Source organism: Schistocerca serialis, chromosome 7 (assembly GCF_023864345.2).
Source record: "Schistocerca serialis cubense isolate TAMUIC-IGC-003099 chromosome 7, iqSchSeri2.2, whole genome shotgun sequence".
Classification (NCBI taxonomy): Eukaryota; Metazoa; Arthropoda; class Insecta; order Orthoptera; family Acrididae; genus Schistocerca; species Schistocerca serialis.
The window spans coordinates 170774551-170794241 of NC_064644.1; the positions used below are offsets into that span (position 1 = coordinate 170774551).

The 19691-nt window shown below is 43.1% G+C and overlaps 1 protein-coding gene across 1 annotated transcript in view; it reads left to right on the top strand.

The window, feature by feature from the left end:
* Positions 1-19691, top strand: part of LOC126412857 (uncharacterized) — a 542164-nt gene that overhangs the window by 230888 nt on the left and 291585 nt on the right. The gene's annotated exons all lie outside the window — the stretch shown is intronic.

The following is a 19691-nucleotide window of genomic DNA, read 5'->3' on the forward strand; positions in this document are numbered from 1 at the left end:
ATGTACCCGTTTTACGTTAAAAATATTAATTAACATTCACAATTATATTCATTATTAGTGTCAGTTCACAGAATTTCCATACATAGACTAATAACATAGCGTCTTTTGACAGTTTGAGGATTGTAATTAATGTGACATTAGAATCAGAACAGAAACAATAGATACCAAATTCACCAAGCACAGAATTATGACCTATTCCAACACTTTATGATCCTCGTTATTTTTCTTGAAGTGCATTCTATGACTTGAGGTTCAGCTAAAACTGTCGATATAACTCCGATTATGAAGTATTACCTCTAAGTACCTGATGTAGACGCTGATGCTAACCCTAGACAATAACTGATAAGCGCAAGTGCAACAAAATTATGCTTTCTGCTTAGGGCCCATATGGAAACGAATATCCAAGTAATCGGCGAGACAGCTTTTCATGAAGTGTGCGCTTGTAGATGCAAATAAACCTGGTTCACCACAAGCTCAACAAATGTTGGAAGCATGAATACATGCTAAAATCTCAAAACTGATGACTGTGTGCTTTACGCCCTTATGGTTCTCAGCGCATGTTCATTTGTAACACACACACAGGAAAAGTAGAGGATACCTATATAAATTTGTTCAAAAATGGCTCTGAGCACTATGGGACTTAACAGCCGTGGTCATCAGTCCCCTAGAACTTAGAACTACCTAAACCTAACTGACCTAAGGACATCACACACATCCATGCCCGAGGCAGGATTCGAACCTGCGACCGTAGCAGTCGCGCGGTTCCGGACTGCGCGCCTAGAACCGCGAGACCACCGCGGCCGGCTATAAATTAGTCATAGAGGTTATTTCAGTTAAGAGCGGGTTAGATATTCTTAACTTGGTTTAAATCATTAGTTGTGTTTCATGTAGCGTAAGAATTTACGATGTGCACTTGTATCCTTGATATTTAAAAAATCCGCCAAGAATTTACTGCAAACTCAAATTTTCTGAATTTGTTTTGTTCACTAGCATTTTATTTTAGTAAAATTAGTGCTACAAGTCCGTGACTGATGACTCTTGGATTAATCAGATTTCAGAATAGTCAAAATGATCTACAGACGATGGGACGAGGCCTTTTAGGTACGGTATGTCAATGATAAAAGGGAGGATTATTAGTTGGTCAGTTTTGAAGTACACATGAATAATACATATTGAATATTTCATCAGAGGAGATGTTTCTACTTACAACATGTTATCGGCAGTGTGCAAGATGTACACTGAATAATAAACCAGGTTGGATTAGAATGTGGGTATTTCATTGCTACATAGTACATGTATTAAGTATGGAACAGCGAGTAGAAAAAAAGTGGTATACATATTAAGACTTGCATTACATCAATTGGAGCTATTCGACTACGCTTCATTTCAACGTTTATAAGCCAGTACCTTCCTTAGCACTATAATTAAACGTTGATCTGCACTTCCTTTTGACAGTACTACTCACACACGATCACTTCGACAATATTTGTTCATAGTGTGATGTGAACGAATTCACGTTTCGTCTGAATAAACCATTTGCCGTTTTTATTATGATCCTTCTCTTTTTTCGTAAAACTCTAATGTACTGTGCCTTACATTCCTAGTCGTCTCGTTCGTACATGCTGACTCATATTCTTGCACCTTTCAAAGCCAAATCCTTTAGACACGACACTTTTTCTACAGTTTCCTTGCTATTTTTGCGAGTTTTTCGAGAAACAGATATTTCTTTGTATTGTTGATAATATTACAGAAATCTCTAACTAATAACACCTTTCACCATATCATCAGTGGGACATCGTGATGTACTGTTCACTCTTCATTCAGGTGGATACTTGACTCTCACTCTGCTCAGAAATCGTATTCATCCTTCAATAGTCTACACTTCATTGACTACTTCTTGTTGTCTCCCGTCCAGAGACTGACTGTTTTGATACAGCTCTCCATGCTGCTCTATCCTGTGCAAGCCTGTTGATCTCCGAATAACTACTGCAACCTACATCCTTCTGAATCTGCTGTGTGTATTCATCTCTTGGTCTCCCTCTACGATTTTACACTCCATGCTTCCCTCCAATACTAAATTGATGATCCCTTGATGCCTCAGAACGCGTCCTACCAACCGATCCCTTCTTCTAGTCAAGTTGTGCCACAAATTCCTCTTCTCTCCAACTCTATTCAGTACCTCCCCATTACTTACGTGGTCTACCCACCTAATCTCCAGCAATCTTCTTAGCACCACATTTCGAAAGCTTCTATTCTCTTCTTGTCTAAACTGTTTCTCGTCCATGTTTCACTTCCATACATGGCTACACTCCATACAAGACGTCCTGAGACTTAAATCTATAACCGATGTTAACAAATTTTGCTTCTTCATAAAACGCCTTCCTTGCCTTCGTTGACCTACTCAGAGGTTTTGCTTGCCCTTTTCGTCACGTTTTCTGGTCATATGTGTCATCCCGTTTTCCTCATCAATAAATTTAATGACGTTAAAAGCAAACCGTTGCCCCTGCCCACGAAGGCATCTGCCGTGATCACTGTCTTGCCTCCCCTGGAAAGTAGCATTTCACCCTACTTGACCATGTCTGTACCTATTCGCATGACACAAGATACACTGTTGAAGCTAAACATTTTGATAACTCTCTTAAAAGCGTGTCGACCATCCTTTGGAAATCAGTAAATCAGTGATTCTGTGTGGTAAGGATGCAAGTCCTTGGTAGGTTTCAGAATTAAGTGGCACCAGATGTCTACGTAGGGGTTATGTAATTCCTGTAAATTATGAGCCGGTTGTTTTTGGAGTGGACGTGGAGCCTGATAGCGTCCTAGATGTATTCCATCGGATTCAGATGGTTGGTTGGTTAGATTAAAAGAGGACGGGAGGGACCAAACCACGAGGTCATCGGTCCCATGTTCCTAATAAAACAGTGCCAGAGGTGTGAGAGGAAAACGGACGAAACACACAACACAAAACGGAAAGAAAGGAAAGATCACAAGAACGAAGGAAAGGCAGCGAACACTAAAAGGAACAAAAGAGGACAAGAAAAAAACATAGATGCATGAAACAGAAGAGAATAAAACAAAGAAGCAGATTACAGTGGCTGGTCGACCAAGAAAATAAAAAGAAAAGCCAGCCACCCTGCAACAGATTGAAACCTCCACCCTAAAGTCACTAGTGTGGAAAGACAGAGGGACAAAGGACATGCGCTAAAACTTAGATCAAATGATAAAACCCATCCTCGCGAATAAAATGTAAAACTAAATCAGCGAATGAGGCGTTGTCAGATAAAATGAGTGGCTACGAGCCCGGTAACCCAAGATTTCGTCGCTGGGCAGTCAAAGTGGGACAGTACACCACAATACGGGCCACTGTCAACCGAGCGCCGCACCGACACAGAGGTGCGTCTTCACGGCGCAGGAGGTAGCCGTGGGTCGCCCAGGCGTGGACAATGCGGAGCCGGCAGAGAACCACGGAGTCCCTGCGAGAGGCCCTCATCGAGGACTTCCACACATTCGTGGTCCCCTTAATGGCTCGCAGTTTGTGGAGCGTACTAAGAGTTTGCCATTCCGTCTCCCAATGCTAAAATACCTTGCGGCGTAATGAAATACGCAGGTGAGTTGCGAGGATGCCCATATCCAGAAGTGGTCTCCGTGTAGCCTGTTTGGCCAACCTGTTAACAACTTCATTCCCTGGGAGTCAGACGTGACCAGGGGCCTAGACAAACACCACTTAACGACTGGACCGTTCCAGGGCGTAGATGAACTCCTGGATGGACGCTACCAAAGGATGACGAGGGTAGCACTGGTCGATAGTTCTCAGGCTGCTCAAGGAGTCAGTACATAAAAGAAAAGACTTCTCACGGCATGAACGGAGTTACTGAAGTGTAGGAGAAGTAAAGTGGTTTTCCAGACCACCCTTGCAAATGCTACGTTCACACTACAAGCAAATTTACGACAAGTGTTTCTACTTTTACCTCTTCTGGACTTTAATTATCTCAATCCGAAGATGGTGTGTCCGTACTTAGTGTAAACAAAAAAAAACCTGATTCATTACCGAATTATCGAGCGTACGGTACCTTTCCAATCTCGAAGATGTATCCACAGCAATCGTAATTGACGATATCATTTTGTCACGCAGGGGTCGTCTGCTGCTGAGCCCCAAGTTGAACAATGTGCGTTGAACGCTTTACTTCTAAGCACTGTACTTGGTCGTTATATCTGCCACAGATGGCAGTCTGTCCCGCTTTGCTGGGCGGGCAAGCCTCCGCCTCCACGGTCTGTAATTTGGCGTGGACGTCCAACACTTTACCTCCTATTCATGATTTCTTTCAACCACTTACCAAAGTTGTTCACGATATTAGCACGCGAACAGCCGACAGACTTCACCATTTGGGAGATGCACTTTCGCAGGCGCTGGGCCACCTGGCAGCATTCTTTCTTGCTGTGTGCTGTAGTAATAGTCCTTTGCCTCGTCAGTGTGTGTGACTGGAGTACAAATGTTTGTTATATGTACACTGTAAGAAGTTTCAAAAATTGTCGTACTACTTGCTCACAAACTAGATGTAATCATGCCGTTTTTTGTTTGAAACTACAGTACTATTTGTGTTTTTGCCGGAAGCCAAGACTATATGTGCAACAGTATTTAACAAGTTTAATTAAAAAGCAGCTCTTGAATCATCTCCGAAAAAAATTAATTCTACTTGCTACTGCCTGGAAGAAAAGACTTCTGCAGCTTGATAGTGACACCTGTGGTTACTTTTGGTTTTTCCTATCATTTTATATATACACTCCTGGAAATTGAAATAAGAACACCGTGAATTCATTGTCCCAGGAAGGGGAAACTTTATTGACACATTCCTGGGGTCAGATACATCACATGATCACACTGACAGAACCACAGGCACATAGACACAGGCAACAGAGCATGCACAATGTCGGCACTAGTACAGTGTATATCCACCTTTCGCAGCAATGCAGGCTGCTATTCTCCCATGGAGACGATCGTAGAGATGCTGGATGTAGTCCTGTGGAACGGCTTGCCATGCCATTTCCACCTGGCGCCTCAGTTGGACCAGCGTTCGTGCTGGACGTGCAGACCGCGTGAGACGACGCTTCATCCAGTCCCAAACATGCTCAATGGGGGACAGATCCGGAGATCTTGCTGGTCAGGGTAGTTGAATTACACCTTATAGAGCACGTTGGGTGGCACAGGATACATGCGGACGTGCATTGTCCTGTTGGAACAGCAAGTTCCCTTGCCGGTCTAGGAATGGTAGAACGATGGGTTCGATGACGGTTTGGATGTACCATGCACTATTCAGTGTCCCCTCGACGATCACCAGTGGTGTACGGCCAGTGTAGGAGATCGCTCCCCACACCATGATGCCGGGTGTTGGCCCTGTGTGCCTCGGTCGTATGCAGTCCTGATTGTGGCGCTCACCTGCACGGCGCCAAACACGCATACGACCATCATTGGCACCAAGGCAGAAGCGACTCTCATCGCTGAAGACGACACGTCTCCATTCGTCCCTCCATTCACGCCTGTCGCGACACCACTGGAGGCGCGCTGCACGATGTTGGGGCGTGAGCGGAAGACGGCCTAACGGTGTGCGGGACCGTAGCCCAGCTTCATGGAGACGGTTGCGAATGGTCCTCGCCGATACCCCAGGAGCAACAGTGTCCCTAATTTGCTGGGAAGTGGCGGTGCGGTCCCCTACGGCACAGCGTAGGATCCTACGGTCTTGGCGTGCATCCGTGCGTCGCCGCGGTCCGGTCCCAGGTCGACGGGCACGTGCACCTTCCGCCGACCACTGGCGACAACATCGATGTACTGTGGAGACCTCACGCCCCACGTGTTGAGCAATTCGGCGGTACGTCCACCCGGCCTCCCGCATGCCCACTATACGCCCTCGCTCAAAGTCCGTCAACTGCACATACGGTTCACGTCCACGCTGTCGCGGCATGCTACCAGTGTTAAAGACTGCGATGGAGCTCCGTATGCCACGGCAAACTGGCTGACACTGACGGCGACGGCGCACAAACGCTGCGCAGCTAGCGCCATTCGACGGCCAACACCGCGGTTCCTGGTGTGTCCGCTGTGCCGTGCGTGTGATCATTGCTTGTACAGCCCTCTCGCAGTGTCCGGAGCAAGTATGGTGGTTCTGACACACCGGTGTCAATGTGTTCCTTTTTCCATTTCCAGGAGTGTATATATATATATGGTGTATCATAATTAATGGCGTAAAGGCAAGTACACGATACTAGAAGCAAGAAAGTCTCAGTAAACATATGGCCGAAAACGCATACCTTAAGAACTACGAGCAATTTTTCATCTTCGATACTGTGAAGCTAATCTCTTCTACTGCAAGCTCTTTGCCTACCACATTTTGGTAAGTGGTAGCATGGAGCAAATGGTTCAAATGGCTCTGCACTATGGGACTTAACTTCTGAGGTCATCAGTCCCCTAGAACTTAGAACTACATAAACCTAACTAACCTAAGGACATGACATACACCCATGCTCGAGGCAGGATTCGAACCTGCGACCGTAGCGGTCGTGCGGTTCCAGACTGTAGCGCCTAGAACCGCTCGGCCACTCAGGCCGGCCAGTATGGAGCAAAACAAGAAAAAATGTCCAGTAATCATTTACTCTAAAATGCATACCTTAAAAGTTACCAGCAATTGTTCATTAGAAGAGTTGTGTTTCCAACTAGCGAAGATGAGCACGTTCTCATAGCTCTTAAGGTATGCATTGTAGAGCACATGTTTACTGGACATTTTTTCTTATTTTGGTCTATACTACTACTTCCCAAAATGTGAAAGCAAAGAGCTTGCAGTAGAAGAGATTGGCTTCGCAGTATTGAAGATGAAAATTTGCTCGTTGCCCTTAAGGTATGCATTTTCGACCCTACGTCTGCTGAGTCTCTTTTGCTTCTAGTATCGTGTACTTTCAGCTGTATGCGTTTACGCCATTAATTATGATACGCCATGTATGTAAAACATTAACTGCGAGATACATTCATTAAAATGAGAAAGAGAAGCTGATATGGAACAATCACATAATAGATACGTTCGCACGGTATCTGATGTATATGATTTATCAGGCTGTGCAGTAGGGCACCACGGACCCAGCTGTAGCGAATACAGGCAGTGCCCTCGGTTCCTCGGTGTGCCGGCCCCTTGCTGGCGTCGTCAGTATCATTAGTAGGGGCGGTACGATCTTATCGGGACGCGTGCTGTTATGGCCGTAACGATGTCCAGAGCTGGCCAACATAAGCCGTGTGTGTGTGTGTGTGTGTGTGTGTGTGTGTGAGCGCGCTCACGCCCATATCGTACATTACACCACAGCAGAGGCTGCTCCTCCGTCTCAACCTTCTGTTCCACCACTGGCTGAAGACAAACATAAGGCAGGGTCAGCCACTCGCCTAAAACGTGTGCCACACCACCAACGATCGTCTAGTGTGTGGCCAGATGCTGTACGGGTGGTATACACTGAAGTGACAAAAGACATGGGACCGCAATATGCACGTATACATATGGCGGTAGTATCGCGTACACAAGGTATAAAAGGGAAGCGCATGGGCGGAGCTGTCATTTATAGTCAGGAGATTAAGGTGGAAAGGTTTACGACGCGGTTTGATTCCACTACGGGGATCTACAGACTTTGAAAGCGGAATGACAGTTGGAGCTAGACGCATGGTACATTCCATTTCGGAAATCGTTAGGGAATTAAATATTCCGCTGTCCACAGTGCTGAGAGTGTATCGGGAATACAACATTTCACACGTTAACTCCCACCACATACAATGCAGTGCCCGATAGCCTTCACATAACGACCGAGAGCTGCGGCGTTTGCGAAGAGGTGTCAGCGCTGACAAGTAACACTGCGTGAAATAGGAACAGAAATCAATGTGGGACGTACGGAGAACGTATCCCGTAATTTGGAGTTAATGAGCTAAGGCAGCAGACGACCGACGCGAGTGTCCTTACTAATAGCACATCACCTGCAGCGCCTCTTCTGGGCTCGTGAGCATATGGGTTGGACCCAACACGACTGGAATACCGCGGCCTGGTCAGATGAGTCTCGATTCCAGTTGGCAAGAACTGATGGTAGGATTCGAGAGTGGCGTAGTCCCCACGAAGCCACGGAGCTAAGTTGTCAACAAGGCAATGTGCAAGCTGGTGTTGGCTCCATACTGGCGTGAAGTCCGTCTGCATAGAATAGACTGGGTCTTCTGGTCCATCTGAGCTGCTCATTGACTGGAAATCGTTATATTAGGCTACTTGTAGACTGTTTTCAGCCATTCATTGACTTCATGTTATCAAAAAATAATGCACCGTGACACTGGGCCACAATTTTTCGCCATTGATTTGAAGAAACAATTCGAGCCATTGATTTGGCCATCCAGATCGCCAGACATGACTCATCGAACATTGATGGGACGTAATCGAGGGGTCACTTCGTGCAACAATCCCTTCGCTGGCAAAATTTGTGCAATTATGGACGGCTGTAGAGGCGACATGTCTATATTTCCAATGCCTTGCTGAGTCCACGCCGCGTCGAGTCGCTGCACCAAGGTGGGCAAAAGGAGGTCCAAAACAATATTAGGAGTTGTCCCACGATATTTGTCACTTCAGTGTAAGCTGTCAAGGTCTTACAAGGGAAGTATGCACGCAGTATGTCACCGATTTTAATATCACTCGATCTTTGCTCTAGTACGATGCGCTTCTTAAGCGTCTTCTACAAATCAAGGCTCAAAGTTTTACGAGCGTGCTGAACACCGTACGAGAGCGCCAGCCGCGAAACAGCAGTGTGGCAGACCGAAATTCTGAACGTACTACGATCTAGTCACTCACTTTTCTCTTCATTTTTTAATAGTGTTCCACCAAACAATTGCATCGTTACAACGCATCACGTGTCTTCAAGAAAGGACAGTAACGGTGATAATCAATACAGTACATTCGTGGCAAGCTATAATCCAGATATAATAAGAAATGGAGAGGAAACAGTCATATCAACACAGTCATGCACGTATCGCAGTCAAGTCATGTCTGGCTACTCCTATTTTGAACAATGTACACTACATTTGCGTTATGCGCACGAATATATCGATAAATACGCAGTTGTATTTGCTGTGGGTTTACAGTGTCATAAAATTCTTTGAATGACTTCATTTTCGCCATTGCCTGTGCGTTTATTTAAAAATCCACTATTGCAGTCTCGACCTTGTGGTCATTTTTAAGTCGGTAACAGGTGCTGTAAGTACAGCAGTTATCAGTAAAAGTAATAAAAATGAAGTTAGTCTCAGGTGCTCGTGTGAGCCTTAGTCACACACCCACCACCATTACGTGACAGACAGCACAAGAACATTATGAGATACCAATAAAAACAGAATGATGGCGTATGTGGCGAAGGTTGGCATGAGCTCTAGAGGCTTGTGCCGTTATTACACCTTTTACTGAGAACTACTGCTGTGCTCACAGCACATGTTACCTCCTTGAAAGTGACCACGAGGACAAAATATTATTAAAAAACGTACAGTCAATGGCGAAAACGAAGTCTTTAAAAATATCGATAAATAAATGTTCATTTCATAACAATTCCTCATTACCCCTTGTGATGTAACTACCTACATCGGATTTCAATTTGGCACTACGATCCCCGATCACTGAACTACGCGACACCGGAGGTACTTTTTTCATATTTACATCATATTGTATTATTCTTGACGAATCAGGTTTGCCAAGGTCGCTAGTAATTCTTTTTATTACTGTTACCAGTTTCGACAGATCTATGCTGTCATCATGGGATCTTGTCCCATTGTAACGACAGCGTAGATCTGTCTAAATCGGTAATACCAATAAGAAGAGCTACTAGATCTCGGAAAACTTGATTCTTCAAGAATGCTGTAACTTTCAGATCGACCCCAACGACTGACGCAATGTCAAAAACATATTACATCATTTTTCTCACAGAAGATGTTGTATTCCACTGTGGTTACATATTTCCTGTATGTTTTATAGTTTTTTTTTAAGTTGTTTTCAGTTTTTATAACAGGTATGACAGTTCCTCGTAAATTGTTTCAGTAAGTTTTGAATAAAATATTTGAGACAGTAAAAACATGTTAAAGAAATCATACATGCACAAACGAAAAGAATACGCTTCTGTATTAAAAATTTTATCAATAGCTCACGCACGTGCAACTGCTGCAGTATTTTTGTCTCAGTAGCAGTATCTCTATTTCTCATTTGTTGTTAATGCTATGCTAGAAAGTTGTGAATTTTTCGGAAAGATACAACGAAATTATGAAGTTAATTGAAGCAGAAATGTTTATATTTGCGTCTGTAGTCGTGCCCGGGAATCATCCCGTGACAGCTGAGTTAACGACTCAGTATTTGTTTTGTGTTTGTAATTCACTCGGCAAATAAGTTAAAGCACTGCATTACCAGTTTCAATAATACAGCTATAAATTTTTCAAATTTGAGAAGTATTGTTAAAAATTTCAGGGCAGTAAGTCGACACGTTATAACCTCGCTTAATCTCACCACGAGTGTACCACAGTCGCTGACATTATTTTCGTCCTTTCCGCAGAAACATAGCAACACAAATATTTCGTTGAATATTATAAAAAGAAACAATGACATGACTCAAAACCAGTACGTGCAGAATTCCGTTCTGCAACTTTCACCGACTGGCCAATGCTGCTGCACAACGGCTGCTGCTGTCGTATGAAATCCAACAGGCTCGTAACACACTCATCCTCGCTTTCTCGAAAACGCTTGAGAAGCGCCTAGTGCTGGAGCAGCATTTGTTATACCTAATTATATACTACAGTCATGCGAAAGATTGCAAATTCATTGACCTGTTGGGGGTATGTTCCTCTTGTTAAGTGAATTATAGCCTTTCGCCTTTTGCAGCTACATTACGTAATTTTTAATTCGACCTAACGTGCTCGCATCACTAGCAGTCAATGTGAACTTTTTATTTCACTTGGACTTTAGTTGAAAAGATATAAAAATGTTACATTTTGTTATAGCTATGCAGTACCCAAATCTGCTGCCTTCTTACATTGCTCAAGTGTATTCTCAAATATATTGGTGTCAGTGTTTAGTCATTCAAAATACTGAGTTTCATCGCATTTCAGTAGACGGCAGTATTATTTATCTGTGCAGGATTCGTGCTGATGTACTGCAGTCCCAAAATCACGCCTCTGTGCGTTTGTGCGTTGTTGTTACCATTATAAACGATGCGTTCGTCTTTTGTTTACTTCCAAATTTCTACTTAAATGCCTACTTTTTCAGAGCAAATTTCGGTGTGTTTATGCGTATACGTGATGTATACTCATCAGCAAACGTAACAGCTGATTATTCCCCATCTCTTTCACAGTTATCATCCACTGACTTCGAAGTTGCGTATCGAGCCTATAAATTACACGTTCGAAAGCTGGCCCATAACATTTGTTTCAGTTTCAAAAAGAGCACAGCATATTGCAGAGAACTATACCTTTCTGAGTTAGTCTGTGGGTTAATAAATCACATCTGACGACATTTCCGTATACAAACGTTTCAACGAACTGACGTATTATTTAACATTTTCGCAATATTTCCAACGACGCTCGGCTGATATCCATTCCTACCCGCGTTGTGTGTGTGTGTGTGTGTGTGTGTGTGTGTGTGGCTCAAATGGCTCTGAGCACTATGGGACTCAACATCTTAGGTCATAAGTCCCCTAGAACTTAGAACTACTTAAACCTAACTAACCTAAGGACATCACACACACCCATGCCCGAGGCACGATTCGAACCTGCGACCGTAGCAGTCCCGCGGTTCCGGACTGAGCGCCTGAACCGCTAGACCACCGCGGGTGTGTGTGTGTGTGTGTGTGTGGTAAAAATATTACACGACACACACACACACACATTTATTTATACTCCACTCATTGATCGTCAACACGTTATGCAGCCGTTTAGTAATGTAGCCGCCCACACAAAGTCCTGAAGAGTTAGTAAAATTTTAAAAAGTACTGCTTATTGAAAACACCGCAGACCGGAGGACAGTCTGTTTAGGAAAAGTGGATGAATGGAAGATAAAACCGTACGCCCCACGGCATTGATAACTCGTTCATGCAAGTTATCGCATGTACTAACTTACAGTTCTGAACATGTAAATGCATGTAATTGCGACTGGGAACCGATGATCAAGCAGCTGATCACATTTTTTTCTTTCAGCGGATGGTAACGTAGGTTACCAACCGTTATTGTGTTACACTGCAGCTATTTTACACGGAAGAGAAAGAAGCGTCTTACCTGGTCCACGGACATAGTCGGACCGCCTTGAATCCGTTACAACCGTCGTGGAGAAAGGTTGCCATGTCCTCGACATTTATTTCTGAAAGCATAGTGAAGCACTCGAGAGTCAGGGGGCGTGGCTGACTTCCCAGCTATCCGAACCCTGACAGTACTGCCCAATACGGTAAACAAAATACGCTGGTGGTACATCCACGCTTCTACGACCACATTTGCTTTTTGTTGGGTTTAGGTTCACGTTATTGAATGAAACAGCGAGGCTAGCAGCTAGATATTTGTTCTCCTCCATACACCTGTTGCTAGTCACTTTCGGTTAGGAGAGTTTCTTTAAATCCTAAACTAATTACACAATTGGCATTATAGGTATTTCCAAGTTTTTATAATTCGTACTTCAGTAATGAGAGGAGGCTGATTATTGTGCCAGTACACTACAAATAAAATCGTAGATTTCAAATCATTGACTTTGTTTTCCTTATGTAATTACGAAACCTAAACATGACTGCATGTGTTGGATTAAGTGAAGCGAAATGATAAACTACTTTTAATTTCCCGAGGGTGACAAGCATTCATAAAATTTAAACGAAATATTTGTACCCGTGGGCCTTTTTTTGCTTTGAAAATTTCTCAAGGATAATTAACGAAGCAGATGTTTTCACACAAGAATGCTAATCTGATTCGTACAGTGATTCGTAGAGGTCAGTTACTGTGACAATGCAGTTTCATAGACAAGTATGAAAATGTAGTTTTAGTAATGTTACTTTATATGAAAAAGACATTAAAAACGCTTCAATATAATGGGATATAATTTAAATCATTGATGTTCGTATGAAAAAGCAGTCACTATACATAGTAAAAGTAAAATAGCTGTCCCATTGGCCGCTGTTATGAAGTCGTGATATTTTCTTTAACGCTTATCATCTCAGGTCTTATCGTAGATGCTTAGTCACTGAGTATATGTATTCAGCTCTCTGAGCGGCGGTATATATGCTTCCCCAGAATTAAACGATTGTGATTTATTTTAGAACATTTGTATTATTTGATATTTCACGTAACAAATTATCGTCAGTGGGTGTAAATGCTGATTATCGTGTATTTAATAACATAGTGGCTCTTTTGCGAACAATAAGACACAGAAACATCTAACAGTTCCGATAGTTTTGCTTTCTGTGTAAGTATCTTGGATTGTCTAGATTGAAACCTGACATCCCTAAGTTAAGCTTTCCGTACATCTGTCGGAGGATATCCATCGATGCAGGATATGACTGATACCGTATCCAATCGTACTGAAATGGACCTAGTCTGTAGTTCATAATAAACACGCCATTCCACATTTAAAAGAGCAGGAGAGTAAAGGAAAAAAACGAGAGTATCAGTAGTTACAGTGGTTATTCAGGTTGGTCAGAAACAGTCTGAGAAGCTTACAAGGATGTTGCAGGATATTTTGTGCTGAGAGATCACTGCGAAGGACGGGAAAAAATAAAATAAAATAAAAATAAATACGTTGCACCATTTCCGAGATAGCACTGAAGTTAGCCAATCAGACCGTTGCGCGCACATGTTCAAGTGGCCGGCCAGAGACGGTGTTGTCAAACGTGTCTTTCGCCCAGGAAAAACTGAACAAGAGAGCGATACATGATTGAACATTGGATGGTAGTAAGGACCGAAGCCGAGCCAAAGAACAATTGACACTAACCGAAGAACTCTGTGCAAAATAAGGATAACGCCACTTCCTCCCGTAACAAATATCAGCCCCTAGAAGTTTTAGAATCTTATCCATTCATCAAGTTAGTGGGAGAAAGGGGCAAATACTGAGAAATCGCTGTTTTTCACTGAACATACAGAGTCCAATCACATTAGTGAGACCACTGCCTACATTCAACGTCGGTTTTTTTTTTAAATGTGGGTTATCCCTTCCTTGCACTAAGGTCTTCTATTGTTTCTGGCTTGATTTCGCGCGTGCACCGACCTGATTGGATAACTTCAATGCTAAGTAATTCGGCGCAACGTATAGAATTCTTTTCTTAATTATTCCTCAGCATAACCTACCCTGCAACAGTCTTACACGCTTTTCAGACTTTTTTACGACCCTGCACACAGAAGGCCTATTTGTCGAAGTTGGGCAAAAGTCGGCACGCTACGCAAAGGACATGCGTAGACCGCAGCTTTCTGCAGCGTATACTGGAAACGGCATAGAACTTTCGTACCAATCTTCGGACGCGCATCAGCTGGATGCCTGATATAGTATGAAATATTCTATCCACCGGCAGCAAGAGCCAGAACGTCCGAGTGAAGGAAGGAAGTGTCATGAAAGATAGACAATGGCTTGAGTGACACGAGTCGTTCTTTCTTATATTTGATACTTTATACGTGCCGTCGTGCAGTTCGGCAGCTGTTCGTGTTTGTAAACTGAAATGTCGGTTATCTACATACTGGACACATAATTTTAAACTTTTTTCGCAGTATGCTGCAATGCGATTTAAGCTTTTTCATCTGGTGACGATTCTAAATAGTTTAATTTAACGAGCAGCAACTGTCCGTAGCGTCGGAGAGTGTTAATGCTGCGGTAGAGAATTAAATTTTTATTCATTATAGTTTCCGAATGGTGTGTGAAGACGGTTTTTGGCTCGTAACGTGTTGCGATATTAAAAAGATAAAATATCGAGGGAGCTTCAGCTTGGACTTTTATCTTTAGTAGTTTCCAATCGTTCTGTTGATAGGACGTTGCCTGTGAATGAGAGGTGTCTGGCTCGTGTCCTGGAGTGATGCACAGTTACGATCCGCTCGTATCAGCCTCACTCTGAAATATCACAGTGTATACTCAAGGCATATGTAGGCACATCAGACAAAAAATTAGTCTCCACCAGGACACGCCAAGCTAATATCGCCTCTTAGACTTGATAACGGTATCAATTTGGCGAAGAAAGGCGGGCGCAAGTTTCTTCATATCTTGGTACAGTCACTCACTGATGATTGCCTGCCGTAGAACACCACATTTCAGGGATTGCTAGGTTTCAGCCGCTGCTTCAAACAGTGCCAGTCAGTTCCTAGGGGTTAAGGCAGGGCGATTTTGCGGACTAGTGGAGTTGCAGTAAGAGGCCTGAGCTGTCATCGAACAGGAGCCGTATGTGTGCAGCCTTGTGGAGAGGGCTGGTATATTTTTGGAAGACGGAATGGTTCGCAGCATTCTCGCCGAGAAGACGCAGGATAAAGGGCAACATATGGTCACAGAGTAAGTTGAAATAAATATCGTGGTTCGTGTTCATGGTAACCTTACTGCACAGGCCCGAGTCATGTTACGAAAAAACCAGTAAGACATCACAGAACTGCGCCCGGTCTGAACTACGGCAGCAGGGAATTTTCGTTTTTTTTGGAAATATTCGTCTCCATTAGAAAAATGGTTCAAATGCCTGTGAGCACTATGGGACTCAACATCGTAGGTCATAAGTCCCCTAGAACTTAGAACTACTTAAACCTAACTAACCTAAGGACATCACACACACCCATGCCCGAGGCAGGATTCGAACCTGCGACCGTAGCAGTCCCGCGGTTCCGGACTGCAGCGCCAGAACCGCACGGCCGCCGCGGCCGGCGTCTCCATTAGAGTTATCAGCTTCAAACTAGTTCCCGTTACATATTACACACAAATACCAGCGCTTCGTTGAGTCCCCGAAACACTTCTAGTGGCGAATGATGACATCTCGCTGTTCCACAACGTCAAGTTCTCCTTCCTTCCAACGTTGTTGACGGGCACACTTCTGAACGAGTTCAAGAATTCAGGTACATGGTTTCCATACCATCAAAAGTGAAGTGACGAACAACGATTAATAAAAACTAATCGCATGTTCTTTAGCCTGAACAATTCGTTCACGTCACAACTGACATCACAGAAAAATAAGATCCAGCTGTATATGACACCAGAACGGACAGTAATTTTATATGGCTGTGAACCCTGGGCGTCATCAGCAATAACTGAAGAAACAATCCGTCTCTTCGAGAAAAAAGTACTTCGAAAGAGCAATGGACCCGTCTACAATACCACGGAACCTAACTGGGAATGCAGAAAGGAAGAAAGAAAGAAAGAAAGAAGACCAGTACCGGTGATCTGGAAAACCACACATTGACCGAGTATTAGGGCACAAGAGGGTATAGTGCTTTGACCACATCCTTGGAGCTAACAGATCCCTCCCATACCGACTGTACCACTCTCAACTTGCCGGAGAACGCCCAAGGGGAGATGGGAGGATAGAGTATTAACAATTCTTGAAGCAGTGGAGCCGACAGTAGTGGAACACGAAGCTGAAAATCAGCATAGTTGTTTGTACCTAACTGACCTTTTCATAGTGTTTTTATAATGTATTATAATTTTTTATAGAGTCCTGTTTTTCTCCTTTTGGTTTTCTGCTGATGGCCTTAAAGGCCCGTTGATGCAATAAATGATGAGCTATTTTTTTTATCGAGTAATGTTTCTCATCAAGACACTGTTCCGAGAAACACCAACTCTGCAGAACATTTCAGCAAATACTTTAAAAATGTCTAGAAGGAAAAGCAATTGCGTTTATTTACAACTCTGAGTGTTATCAGACCGGTGGCAGCACTAGCTACGACAATATGAAGCTACCCGGCTTGACCCGCATACCCGACTTTACCATATTTTACCATATTTCCCCTACTCTTTTAAGATAAGTAATACTTTGTCCAGTGGCTTTATTTATGAGAGTTCTCATCGCTTTATATCTTCAGTGTGTTTGCTTGAACCAGACTCTGTCCTGGTAGTTATGCTTGTGTCTTCGTGTTGCAGGTACTGCTGAGTGCAGATGACACTCGGCGCTGGCTACGACGCCGCCTCTGAGACCCTTCGTCTGCCGGCAGACCGTGCAGTGTAACGGTACGGTGCGTCTTGTCTAGTGCGCTGCTTACGAGAGGTCATCCAAGCTGCTGCCGGGACAGCGCGCCGATCTGTCCCCCACGTTTCGAACCTAAGCTCGTCTTCAGACAACCATTCAGAAAACAAGCACTACTAATGCAATTACGCTTATAACTTATCTTCAAAACAGACAGATTCTCTGGGGTATGCACGTCGCTGACATGTAGGTGATGATAGTAAAACCTCCAGCACCGCAGAAAACAGATCTTCCCATGCCCCTGATAGTATGTCACGTATTACATAAAACCACCAAAATAACAAATACTGACACAGCTGACACCAGGAATAGAGATAAACCTGGCATTAAGGCAAGGTTGTAGTATGTTGCCAACGCTGTTCAACATGTATCGGTATATGAATTACGATGTCTTTTGCTGACGACCAAATAATCATACATGACAATAAATACTATAAACAGCAATACACAGATTAAACAGTATTAGACTAAATTATGACCTGAAGATATCAACAATAAAAAAACAATGGCCTTTGTAAGAAATTACCCCATAAGAATTAAAATAACCATCAGAAACATAATAATAGAACAGGTATTAGGCTGTGACCTTACTCTTGGGAAAGAGAACGTCATAAGAAAACAACTAGAAACATATACGTGTACTGTAAGAACTGAAATTTTATGTAACCATAGCATTACCGACAGTACTGTTTGGAGCAGAAAGAAGGACGTCAAGATAAAAAGACTTAAGACAACTTGAAACATCAGATATGAACTCTAAACTGTGGAATGCTACGTAAGAGAAGACAAAGTAAGAAGTAGGGAAATAACGAGAACTACAGCCATGAACTGTAAAGTAACACAATGAAAGCAGGATTCGAAAGAGCATCCTCCGCATATGTCACCTCGTCACCTCAAAAAATCCGTTGGAAAGGGATGGAATACAATCTTATGAGGAGCGTAGAAACTCCGAAAAAGAGATGGTGAGATCGGAACAGCCCATGAGGCATAATCCTGAATAGGAAGAAGGACTTGCGAATTACATCCCTCTTCAAATCTCGAAAATTTTGACATTTTGACCCTTTCCTGAAGAAGATCGTAGCAGAGAGCTCGAATAGTGTTTGGACAGGAGTGTGACAAGGCCCAACAGCTGGAAAGATTTTATCGTAATCACTTATGTATGTTATTAGCAACGTGCATACCACCAAAGTGTCTAAACCTTTTGAGTTCCAGTGGTTTGTGCCTGAAATCATGTTGTTGTTGTTGTTGTTGTTTTCAGTCGTGAGACTGGTTTGATGCAGCTCTCCATGTTTCTTAATTTTTTTTTTTTTTTTTTTTTTTTTTAAGTACCAGCGCCCTTACCATGGAACCACCGATGCTGTTGCAAGACACATCTAGTGGTACGTTGATGCACTACTACGAATGTAGTGCTTTGTAGGAGTCGGCGCGGAGATGTGCTACGTGATTGTAGGAAATCAAGACATGCGTTTTATCTTTTCTTTTTTTCCTTTCTTGAGTAGTTATACTGAGGTGGTCATTGCCAGTCGAAACAAGTAAATCTAATTCTCACTATTAATACATCTAATGTTAAATGTTACTGTAACGTAAATGTAAGTTTGAACTGCTGCTTTTATAAATGGTTTCGAGATGAACGCCTATGCTGCTGCCAGCGCACCCCATATGGGGCAGTGAAATTCAATAAAGAAAAATAACGAAACAGGGAGTCGGTATGTGGTTTTCACAAATAATTTAATAAATTTTAGGTTCCTTTTGCGTATTGCGTAGAACTATAATTTTTTTTGTCAGCGTGTATTCATGGAAGCTTCGGGATATCTTGTTCCGTCCAGGAAAAAAAGTGAACTTGCTTTCAAATAAAACGATGGGTGGGTGTCTTAGGGTTCCAAAGTGAAATCACTGCTTTAAAGCAATTGACTATTGCCAATTATTTATTCTATTCCTTGCTTACTAAGGTAATAAACGTTAATTTTGTGAACAATTTTAATTTTTTTTATATTGTTGGGATTCGAAGTGTTAATCGACCTGTCTAATTGTGTCCTGTGGACAATGTACAGCAAGGACACCCACTTGGACATCTTGACGCGACACTTCGTCAGGAGATATAGCATGTATGCTCCTGCTATAGTTTAACCCTTATGAGCATAATCTGTTAGTACCACACCGTGGGAGTCCCACAAAAACATTCATCATGATCTTTCCCGATGATGGCTGAATCTTCGCCATTTTTGTCGGTGACGAATCCGCATGTTTCCAGTAGCTGCTTTGCTAATTTGTCTCGGGGTCATGGTAATATGCCCAGCACTCAACCATTGTGATTACAAGGCTAAAGAAGTACTCTGGATTGGCCTGAAACAGCTGCAACATTTACACTGCTGGCTCAGTTCGACGGAGTTTATGAATGGGTTTGAGCTGTCGCAGAATTCAGCAGACATCGTTTGTCGTGTTGAAAATATCGTGCGAGATGCTGAAAACCGATCCCTGTCTGACTGTCACTTATT